This window comes from Lates calcarifer, linkage group LG11 (assembly GCF_001640805.2).
Source record: "Lates calcarifer isolate ASB-BC8 linkage group LG11, TLL_Latcal_v3, whole genome shotgun sequence".
Classification (NCBI taxonomy): Eukaryota; Metazoa; Chordata; class Actinopteri; family Centropomidae; genus Lates; species Lates calcarifer.
Window position 1 is genome coordinate 8,990,258 of NC_066843.1, and position 11,055 is coordinate 9,001,312.

At 40.1% G+C, this 11,055-nt stretch overlaps 1 long non-coding RNA gene across 2 annotated transcripts; it reads left to right on the forward strand.

Moving 5' to 3' along the window:
• Positions 1-407: 407 nt before the first annotated feature.
• LOC108902738 (uncharacterized) lies at positions 408-4,519 on the forward strand. 2 transcript variants are annotated; one of them, XR_001964132.2, is made up of 2 exons: positions 408-491; positions 3,436-4,519. It is a non-coding gene; the product is annotated as an uncharacterized LOC108902738 (long non-coding RNA). The 2 variants fall into 2 exon arrangements; XR_007814157.1 differs by lacking the exon at positions 408-491 and adding an exon at positions 1,189-1,212.
• The last annotated feature ends 6,536 nt before the right edge of the window (positions 4,520-11,055 follow it).

Here is an 11,055-nt window from a genome sequence, read left to right on the forward strand (position 1 = left end):
CCAACATCTCATCTCCCGGTGTCAGTGTGTGTTTTTAACAGGCAGGCCCATGGGGTTACAGTCTTGCAAGCCTTGCAACTCCTGCCTACAAAGTAAGGAGGAAGCCAGACCGGCTGGTGGCTGCTCGTGTGTGTGCGATGACTGGAGATATTGCTCTGACCACTGCTGTGACATCTGCTGCCAGATGTGTGTGGACGTGTGCTCTGGCTTGTGTTCAGGAGACTGCAGCTACACCTTCTGTACTCTCTGCCTCGGACTGGCACAGAACTGTGTCTCACTTTTTACCACTCAACAAACTGAAACATCAGAGGCACAAAGTAAGTCTGTTATTCAAAATGCAACCATTTACAGCTGACCTATGCATTCACTCAAGCCATTGTTATTTTCTGAATGTGTTTTAGGAGCTATGATGGATCCAGAACACCGTCTCTAGTGAAAATGTGACCAAACCCAAAAGATTCATTAATTTGAGGACTTATACCTACCACCAGGTAAATTAAATTTAGCTGCGCAGCATTTGTTTTGTTTACTCCAGAGTCTTGACATATATTGTGGGATTTTAATGCAGCTGGGCCCTGTGTTTAATCAAAGACGAGATTACTGCCAATTTCAGCTGCACTGTAACTAAATGAGAAGATTTTTCATTTGAGCTATTTAATCCACATTGACCTCCAAAATTCCTGCCAAGCGTACTGTGGAACAGATCCAGCCATTTGTATTGTTCACGTCCAAGTGCATTTCAGTGATAGCATAAGTGCATTTCACTGGTAAAGAGCTCTCTGATCCCGAGACATGCTGACAATAACAGAAGTCTCATAATGCCTTTTACTGGAAACAATAATCACCCTCTAACTTGCAAGGGTCAAAACTAGGCCTGTGTATGTTTAGTTGTCTTAAATGATCTTAAACTGACCTGTCAGTGGTAAAGGTAAAGTTTTGGTCTGATGGTGTACCAATTGCTGTGTTTTGTTTTGTTTTTTTTTTCATTTGCTCTACAGAAAAAAAAAGAAGAAGAAGAATGCACATCTTGTTTTGTATTGGATGATCAGTGTAGTGCTTGCTCAATTGGTACAGGCTGATCTGGTAACAAAAGAACAGCACTGTAGGGCCTTTTTTCTGGATGAAAAAAACTGGAGAAACCTCCATTGCAGTTAAGAGAAGAGGAATCTCATACATTCAGAAAAAAAGAAGGAAAACAATGTTCTGTTTGCTGTAAGTTCCTTGTATATGTTCTGTGAGACTTAATATTTAAGACCTTGAACCTGTGATGTAGCATATTTGTTATGGGCTATAAACACTCTCAGAGATATGTGCTTTATAATATAGGATAGGGCAGAGAAAGAGAGAGAGAGAGAAGGCCAGTCAACTCTAAGTTTGATTATCTGAGAGATGGTACCAGGATAAGAGACACAAGTGAATGCTCAACTGTAGGCTTGAGCAGCAGGTGGGTTAGTATGAACAGGTTTGAATTACCGAGTGTAAAGAGGGAGAAAGAAATATGTACATGAAGCTTTGTGAGAGATGAAAACTGCCCATATTCTGAGTGCAGTAAGAACATTTAGGAAAGAGATGCGACAATCATATAATTGAGCTGCCACTGTGGAGATGGAGAACTTGAGCTCAGAGGTGGTAGAAGCCTTGACCAGAGATGGTAGAGAGGCAAAATGGACATCTGTCAGTTTTCTGAAAGTGATGGTCTGGGCAGTGTTTGTGTTAATTGAGAGCAATTTTCTGAAGGAAAAGGAATGGTGCTGTGGTCTGAGAGAGAGAGAGAGAGAGGGGAGAAAGAGAGAGACGGTGAGGGCAGTAGGACTGAGTGGATGGTGAGCCGTGGAGCTGACAGATCCAGGGTGTGACCCACTATTGTGTGTGAGGAAAGTAGACTTATGCTAAGTAAATAAGTCTGAAACTCAAAAGCCAGAAAGTCTGCATGAATGCTGAAGCCAACAAGTATTAAAATATTTGTTTATAATACTGACAATAGACGCTGATAGCTATCATTCTCAATATGAAATATAAAAAGATAAAGATGACTGAATTATTTACAGTGATTGAAATGGGATACAAACACCTAAATATATGTCATACAGACAATATATTTTGCAATATAATCAAGTAAATCACACAGAGTGTGTAAAACACACATTAACTGAATTTTTGTAACAATGAAATAAGACTACAGTGGGAAACGCATGCAATTACAGTTGTAAAAACAAGAGTCAAACAAAGATTTGGTTGAACATTGACAGGTCAGTGAACAATGATGAGCATGGTTTGAAATGATAGTTGGAATAGATAGATTGGAGCCACAGGGTGATTTAACAGGAGGAGAGATGCAGGGTAGTCAGGGGGTAAAGGTTTATATGATGTAGGTCAAAAATGGTGATGCAATGGACAGGAGTCAAGCTCCAGTGTCCCATATGACAGGTAAAAAAAAAAAAAGAAAAAAAAAGTATAAATTTAATGTAAAACATATCATTTAAAATATTTCCTATTTATATTTATTTGATACCTTTTTAATTTGATAAAACTATGATTATATATAATGTGGTGGTGCATGCTCAGTTTTTGATAGATGATATATTTTTAGCCAAATTTGGTCAAATGACACCTGTATATTTTGACTGAAAAAATTATTGCGCACCCTAGATGTTTGGGGTCATAATGCAGCTGGAACATAGCCTTTGTTTCACTGACTTGCTTTTTTTTTAAAATAATAACTCCTGTTGAATCTACAGCAATATAATACAACAGCAACACCCACTTGAAGAGTGATACATGAAAGTTGTTCACAAAGATAAGAGTTATTATAGGACTGTAGTATTTGGATTGCATCAGACTGTACTGGTCCACCTTACAACTGTAACGCATCCTATACACTGGGGCCATAAATCTTATTAAGACATTTATTTAACACTTTATGTGCCAGGTAAGGCCGCTCAGTCATACAGAAGGTATCCGCTCCTGCACCTTAAGTATAGTACATTTCCCTTCACAAACAATAAGGAACTGGCAGCATGAAATCCCAGAGAGAGTTAGTTTGACCCACAACATAACCTGCGCATGAAAACATGGTCAGTGAAATCCTGATATCTCTCCTTTACATCAGATTGATTGACAAGTACGTATTAGACTGCTTGTTCCATAGCGACTGTAGAGCCAAGCTGTGGGCTGCCATGTGACGAGGATGGAGATGAAAAGCACAGAGAATTTGAAAACGGGTGTAACAAAGGGCTCTCTGCAGCACAGCAGAGGGCACACACATGGATTTGTGAGATCAAAGTTTATGAAATCTTTTACATTTTAGGACAAAGTATAATCACATATTGTTTCCATTTTATATTGTATGATAGAATATGAATAATTTAAAAACTTCATATGGTGATGGACTGCTAGAGGTATTTCAAGTGGTATTTGTATTTTTTTATTTTTCAGAACAATGGCCCTCACAATAAGCTTAGGCTTATCGCTGCTATCGTGGCTGAACAAAAAGCTCTCTGAACAAACCGGCTTCTCCTGGGTCACACCCATGTGATGGCAGAACCTGTAAAAAGCCCCACCAGCCCCACGGTGCACCTCATTTCTTGCGGATGGATTTCTTGTGTATCTGGATGTTTGGATTACAAAAAAACTACTTTTTTTCTCTCCATATTATTTCCAGTACAGGACACATAAAGAGACAAATGGGATTCCCTAACATCAACCCAGCCAAAGTGTTGCCTTTGTCACATCTGGAAGATTAAACTGAAGTGTAGAAATGGCCTCATCCTGGCAAACAAGCAGCACTTGAGGCTACTTGTTAGATGTCTGTGAGATTGTTTTGCACTTTGAGGCAAACAAAAATATCATTCGGTTGCACACAGTGTACAATCTGATATCTCTTTATGAGATAAGGGCACCTGAGGACAGGTGAGGTGCTATTTGCTTCCACTGAATTAGACCTTTTTATTATCCTCCATGAAACTGCTAGTTTATGGAAATTGTAATGATTGAGCCAGCCATGTCCCAGCATCAAAAGAAGCTTAGAATGAGGTCTTATGAGGAGACTCTAACAACACAGAGTATGATGCACTGTGTCCCCAACTGTACTCATCACTGCTCCTGTTTCTCCTCTTCCCAGTCCCCCTGGACTCTGCGGTGCATTCAGTCCAACTCAAATTCAGATCCCTCTCAAACTCAGTAGATATGCCGCATGGCCTAGTTTACTCCTTGAACTGACCTTATCCTCCTAAAAGTTTATATTTATCATGTCTGCAGTAAATCCTTTGAGTCCAAAACAATTTGTATATTCTTCATTCACCTTGATTGAGAGCTTGTCTGTGATTGTGGTTTCACTGTGTAATGTATATTTTTCTGCTTATTCGCTTGAAATATCTAGAGAGCGGTGGATTGAAATTGGGAAGTCTTAATTTAATATCAGAAGGAGCACTGATGTGAATCAAAATATTGCTCACAAATATTGCATTAAGATCAATGAATATTAGGTACTTAACTGCAATAAAAGAAAAGCTGCATAGAAGAGTCTGTTTTGAATGTATCTTCTACTGTATTTGTCTTATTTTGTTGACACTGGGTTGAGTCATTTTCCTGTACAGTGTGGACTTGCAAAAATCTACAACTCCATATCTTTAAATACCTCATCTCAGGGGACTTGTCTTGGAAGATGTGTACATTTTAAACTAGCAGAATGTGAGCACACACCATGGTAACAGTAATAGAAAGTCAGTGCGAGGCCCCAAATGACTGAGGATCTACCTCAAAAATGTGTAAGTAGGAAGAACAAAATTTAAGATCTTGTGAGGGATTTTTTTTTCCTCCCACCTTTTCTGTCTTTCATCTTCTTCCCTCTTTCTTATCTCTTTGTGGCTGAGTGCATTTCTCTCACCTCACTCCCTGTCTGTGTTCTCTTCTCAGGAATTGCATGGCTTTTACTGAATGTCTCCTGGTTAGGTGTGGAGAAAAGGCATTGTGCGCTGCTGTCAGTCAACTAGATTACAGCTCCAGATGATCCTTGTTGCTCACCCTCCAAAAATAAGTAGATGGCTGCTAACTTCGCCGGCCAGATATATCTGAGGGTGTCTGTTTTTTCCCCCATTTTGGGAGGCTGTGGTACAAAAAAAACCTCAACATGAGAGACAGAATAGAAAGGCTAAATCTGAATCTGATTCAACAAAACTGCTATCAGTGAATCCTCGCACACTTTGTAACCCTGTAGATGCAAAGATTGTCTGATCTAAAAAGCAGAAGATAATCAAACGCACACGCTATTCAAACTCTCTTATTTGTTTTGCAGCTATGTTCATATTGTATTTTTTCAACAGTTGGTTCTCTTTTTGCTCTTAACAGTCCCACTGAGCTGACAGCTTAGTTAGATGTGGCCATGTGAGGTGTACAGTATTTTTCCCCTAAAGAGAAAACAGAATGAGCCCTCCCATGGCTGATGGACGCCTATTACTGCTGTGGGGAGCTTTCATCATTAGCACCACAGACACACAATGTTTACTGCATAGAAAGTGATCTCAACTGACAAAGAGCTTATTGCTCTTCATCTGTCCAAATCAAACCTTCTGGCCATTACAAAGCTCAGTCAAAAAAAAAAACAGCACGAAGCCCTTTGGAGTGCTACTTTCTGCTTTTCACTCCTAAAATTGTTTGGGTTTTTTAAAAAGTCTGGATTTGCAACTTTAAGTAGAAACACCACTTCACCTGGTACACTTTCGATCTATAATAATATGAAGTAAGTAAACAGTGGTGTTGAAAGTAAAAACAAGGGCAATGGTATGTGTATCCAGTCTCAGTTGTAAGAGAATGGAGGTGGTTGGTGCATGGTCCCTCTCTCGTTGCCCTCCTGCTGCATCTCAGTTTTTGAGATTCTAGAGATGTGCAGGTGAGACCGGCTGAAGATGGGCAGGGAGAGCTAGGAGGGTTGCAGTTTTTTGGGGTGGGGGTGGGGGAGGGCAATGATTTTTTTTTTTTTGGTTAAAATTGGATTTTATTTTTGTCCATTCTGAGGCCTCCATCTTATCCTGCAACCCAGTCCTCCCACTCAATTTCCATCTCACCGTGCGAAAATTGGAGTGATATAAAGATGTGAGCTTGAGATGGAGAAGACAGTCAGAGATGGTGGGGGGAAAAAAAGGAGGGCGAGGGAATGGCAAAAGATGCAGACGGCAAGATATACGAGAGAGGGAGAGAGAGTGAAATGGAGGGCAGACAAGGTGGCAGCACACAGATCTCAGCATTTCCAGTGCACAGCAGCAAATGTCTTGACCAGATATCTTGTGATAGTTTTTACTCATGTGGAGAAACAAGCTATGTAGCTATCACACTTCAGTAAATTATTTACTTTACGGTTTCCTTCTAGTGGCAAAATATACACCTCTGAAAAATAATGAATAAGAAACTGGCAGTTTATAAGAATGCTTTATAATAAAATGTTACAATCATTTAAATTGTAAAATAGCTTGAAAAATCAGACATTTCTTAGGCCACTTATTTAGTATTCAAAACGTGGGTGAAATGAAACACAGCCAGTCCTCCCAAATCTCCTCTCAGGTGGACAGACAGAGACACTCATACATACATATAAATAGTGACAGAGACATTGCTCATCTTGGATGCATTACACGTTGTGACTTGATAACAGGGCGGTCAAACAGAATCTCTGCACTTCAAATGCATTCCAAATCCTCTTTTTGTGGAGTCTACAATAGAAAGTATTTAACAGATTCACCAGCATGCATAAAAAGAGGAGAAAATCATTAGCTAAGAGTAAAGAGAGAAATCAATGAATAGAAAAAACAGGCCCTAATAGCTCAGTGGGATGGTTTGTGTTCAGCTGGTTTGCATTCATAATGTATAGGTTGACAGCCCATTAGATAGCGTTAAAAGGAAATCAGATTCTGGCCTTCCTCCAAAGCCATTAGCCAGTGGGGTCAGCTTGAAGACAAACTTGTAATTGACCAATAGATTCAGGTAAATTGCAGGTAAATTGTTGGTCCCTGAGAGGAACAACAATTTTGTTAATTGCATTCTAACAGTGGGCGAGGGGATTTTGAAATACAAGTGTATAATAGTAATGACAGTGCTGCAATGGGCCCAGCAATCAAGACAGCCCTGTTGCTTCCGGCTCTATAAACACGTCCCTCCCAGTTCAAATGCAAACATCACAGTAATAGAGAATTATTGTGGCAGATTCTAGGATGTTGTGCTTGTAGAGACTGAGAGCCTAGAAAGATGCAGAGAGTAAAAACCCAGACATATGGCTTCATAAATGATTTGTAAGATAGTCGATTGGTTATAAGTTCTGCATGAATGTAGGGTCAGAGATTGTTCAGCCAGACACAGAAGTCCACTGAATACTAACAAAACCTCAGGAGCCAACTGTCAGTCACACTAATGGACACTAACAGTTGTAAGGTCAATGCTTTTGTAGGTATATTTGTGTGAATGTGTATGTGTGTGCGTGCGTGTTTGAAAAGTCTAGTTTGCGCACATTTCACAGCTGTATCTGCCTCCAGCCTGTTAGGTGTGAATTGATAAAAATGCCTGACCATGATGCGGTCAAGCTTTTTGCGTATCATTTATTGACTGAGTGTTAGTGATCAAGTGCCCATTTATCTGTTAGCGTGGCCACATGTTAATATTCATAATATCAATGTGTGTTCCCTGTGCATGCAGGAATCCACCTTTTCTGCTAAAAAAGAATAGAAAATGAAAGCCACTGTCATTGTATATCTGGAAAAAAACATAAATAAAAAAGTAGTACCTCTTCTATATGCACGATGACGATAAAGATAGATGAAGTGCTGTATATATTGGTGAGTAAAGTTATTTAGACACTGTACCAACTCCTGGAGACCGTGTTGGTTTTAATTGAAATACTGTAGCTTCCTTTCATTCCCTGAAGGACAGTTAGTATGCTGAGCACATCCACAGCACGTACAAGTCATGTTTCAAAAGACTAAGTGAATTCAAGGCTCTGTGCCACAGGACTGATTAGGAACTTGATCTCACAATAGCACGCGGGCTTGAATTTGATCAAGGCAAGAGAGCCCAGGCAGCAGCTAAACAATTACCGTGGGGAAATCTGATCTGCTCGTAAGCAGCTTGGTCTGCACTCCATACCACCCAAACCCTCCTCCTCTCCATCCCCTGACCTTCTGTAAACAGACCCTCCTGGTCAAACATGGGGCAGCAGTCTGGTTGATGGGGAAGAGGAGGAGGAGGGGTGTGGAGTGGACGCAGACCCCTCGCCCTGCAGGTATGACTTTCGACAGTGGAAGAGACCTGCTGCTCAGTTACAGTACAGTGATGAACGACTTTGCCTACCCTCTGATAATTGCTCACTCAGGGGCAGAGAGAGGTCCATTAATCAAAATAAGCCGAGGTACTGCAGGACTCCTCCACCTACGCAGGCTCCAAGCATGCCTCAACAACCCCGGGGCACGCCCGGAGGCATTGGCTTCAAAAGGAATCTGGCTGGTCAGGGCACTGTCATTCTGCAATGACAGTCAGCACCTCCGCCTGATGCTCTGCAATCTAACCCGCTGAACGGAGCAGACACGGGTGGAGGAGGGGAGGGGCCTCCATTAAGTGACTGCCAAATGGAATAGCCTTTCAACTTAAACTTGAGGCAATCTGCACTTTTGCACCTATGGGATTGTCACGCAGACTTTGTTGACATGTCTGAGAGGGAGAGAGAGGAATGAATGTGAGAAAAAAAAAACAGACAGAGAGAGGAAGAGGGAGTGCAGTTTTCTTTCTGGTATGACAAATTGAGAAAATTCAGTGAAAGTAAAGGTCTGCCATTGATTCTTGCAATAATGCATCAGTTGCTATATCTGTTTGTGGCTGAGGGTAAAGTGTTTATTTTTCCGTATAAACAAACGGGCAGAAGCAGCCAGATCGCTTTGTCTCCAGAGTCATATCCATGGGATCAAGGTAGCGTAATACTGTTAAGGGACAATTCTGCTCCTTCAGTTAGACTGATGGGAAATCACAATGAAGGTCATAGTCTTATCTGTTTTGGAATATTTTCTGCTACTTAAGTGTCATAATTTAACTGTTTGTGAAAGGAGGAAATAAAATACACAGATGCATAGTGAGGCTTTGTTGTTTGTGTTTGCAACTACATCTGTTACTGCTTTGCTCAACAGTATATGGACTTTGGATGCTGGAATACATATTTTGTTTTATATTAATTTTCTTTTCATAATGTCTCCTGTAACAACAGAGTTGAAAATATCCCAATCAGTCAATCTCTGTTATCGTTGGACAATAAAAAAAAAAAAAAAAAAACTCTGTTGTTCATGGGATGTGGGAGCCTGTTTACAAATTCCATGTACTTTTATTATTATTATTCATTTCAATGCATGTCCTTTGGGATGCATTTGCACCTCTGAGTCTGTGGCTGTGTGTCTACTCATAATATTGAAGATTTCTTTGTAATTTTGTTCATTAGCACACAAGCGATAAAACCAAGTATGGGGGGGGGGGGGGACTCCCCTCTAGGATTTACAATTTATTCTAATGCTATGAACATTTTTATCTGTAACACAATAATTTAGACAACCAAACAAATAGTAGTAATGGTCATAAATGACATGGACGTTAAACACAAACACATCAATACGCATACTGAGCATGGTAACTGCAGCACAGGTTTTATGATACTTAAATAGTGGTAGTGATAGACAGATTTTGATGAAGTAAGGACTGGTATCCCATAATAATGTACCTCTGTATTTTATGACATACTGGCCAAGAGTTGTGTGATAACAAGGCATATCCTTTGCTTGTCCGGTTCGATAGGAATGGATCTCAGAATGTCATGAAAAACAACAGTTCAGGAAATCTTTGTATTCCAGTGCATTTATAGGTTATCAGAGGACTTGGATTGCAGATTTACCTGTGCAATATACACACGCTGTAACCCTAGCTGTGATGTAGACCTTAAATTTTCATCAATAACAAACCCATGATGTGTCAGAAAAAAAAGATTCAAAATTGTGCACCGATCAATGTTGAAACTGTTGTAACTGTGAAATAATGGTTTCAATTGTGTTGGGTTCTTTCACAAATAATAAAGACTACCTTAAGGTTAGCATTCAGACCCTTTAACAATGTCATGTTTTTCCTTCCATGACTCATAGTTATACTTCAGCCACATGGCTGAGGCTGCAACAGGTTAAATACAAAACTGATTACATTGTACCAAATCCCCCATACTTTAAGTTCAAAGTTAACCTTAGCTGTGGTTTCTGCTCAATTCAATTAACATACAGATCATTCACAATCCACATTTGAACTCTTTTTAACTTCTTTTTTCCCCCCACATAACAAAATCATACCATTGCATTTGTCACCGTTAGGGCTGGGGGGGGCAGGAGCGAAGGCCCAACACAACAATGTGGAAGCGGGCCATATATTTACTGTAACCAAAGCAGAACAAAAACTTACCTTGGTGGAGGTGGTGAGGGCGAACAATTCCAGAAGAAGACCAGGGAGAGTCCAAACACAAGGGGATTAAAGTCCAAAATCACAATAAGTCCAAATACATAGGTGAAAACGCAGGAAGTTACACTGGGGACCATGTTAAGCACAACATACTGCAATGATACGAACACCATACTCCCACAATTTAACAGGGGAGACACAGGACTATATATACACTGGGGATGATTAAAGATGAGACACAGGTAAGGGAAGAAAAAAGGAGGGAAAGAGACAAAGACGGGAAGTAAAAATACCACAGACAAAGCAGTGAAAGTAACTTCAAAATAAAACAAGAAGTACTAGACAACGACACCAGAGACACTGGGGGAAGGAATACCAAAATAAAACCAAGACGCCTGAAACAAAAGAGAAATTAATTTTCAAAACCAAAGTCATTAAGAGGGGTGGGTCATGACAGTAATCTCTCATTTAAACTAAAGACTATGTTTACTTCCCTCAATAAACCATATACATGGTTGGACTTTCATTTATTTATTTCTTAGTCTCACTGGTTAAGTTTCTGTGGTTTTATTATTTCTCTGCCTGACTCTGTTTTCA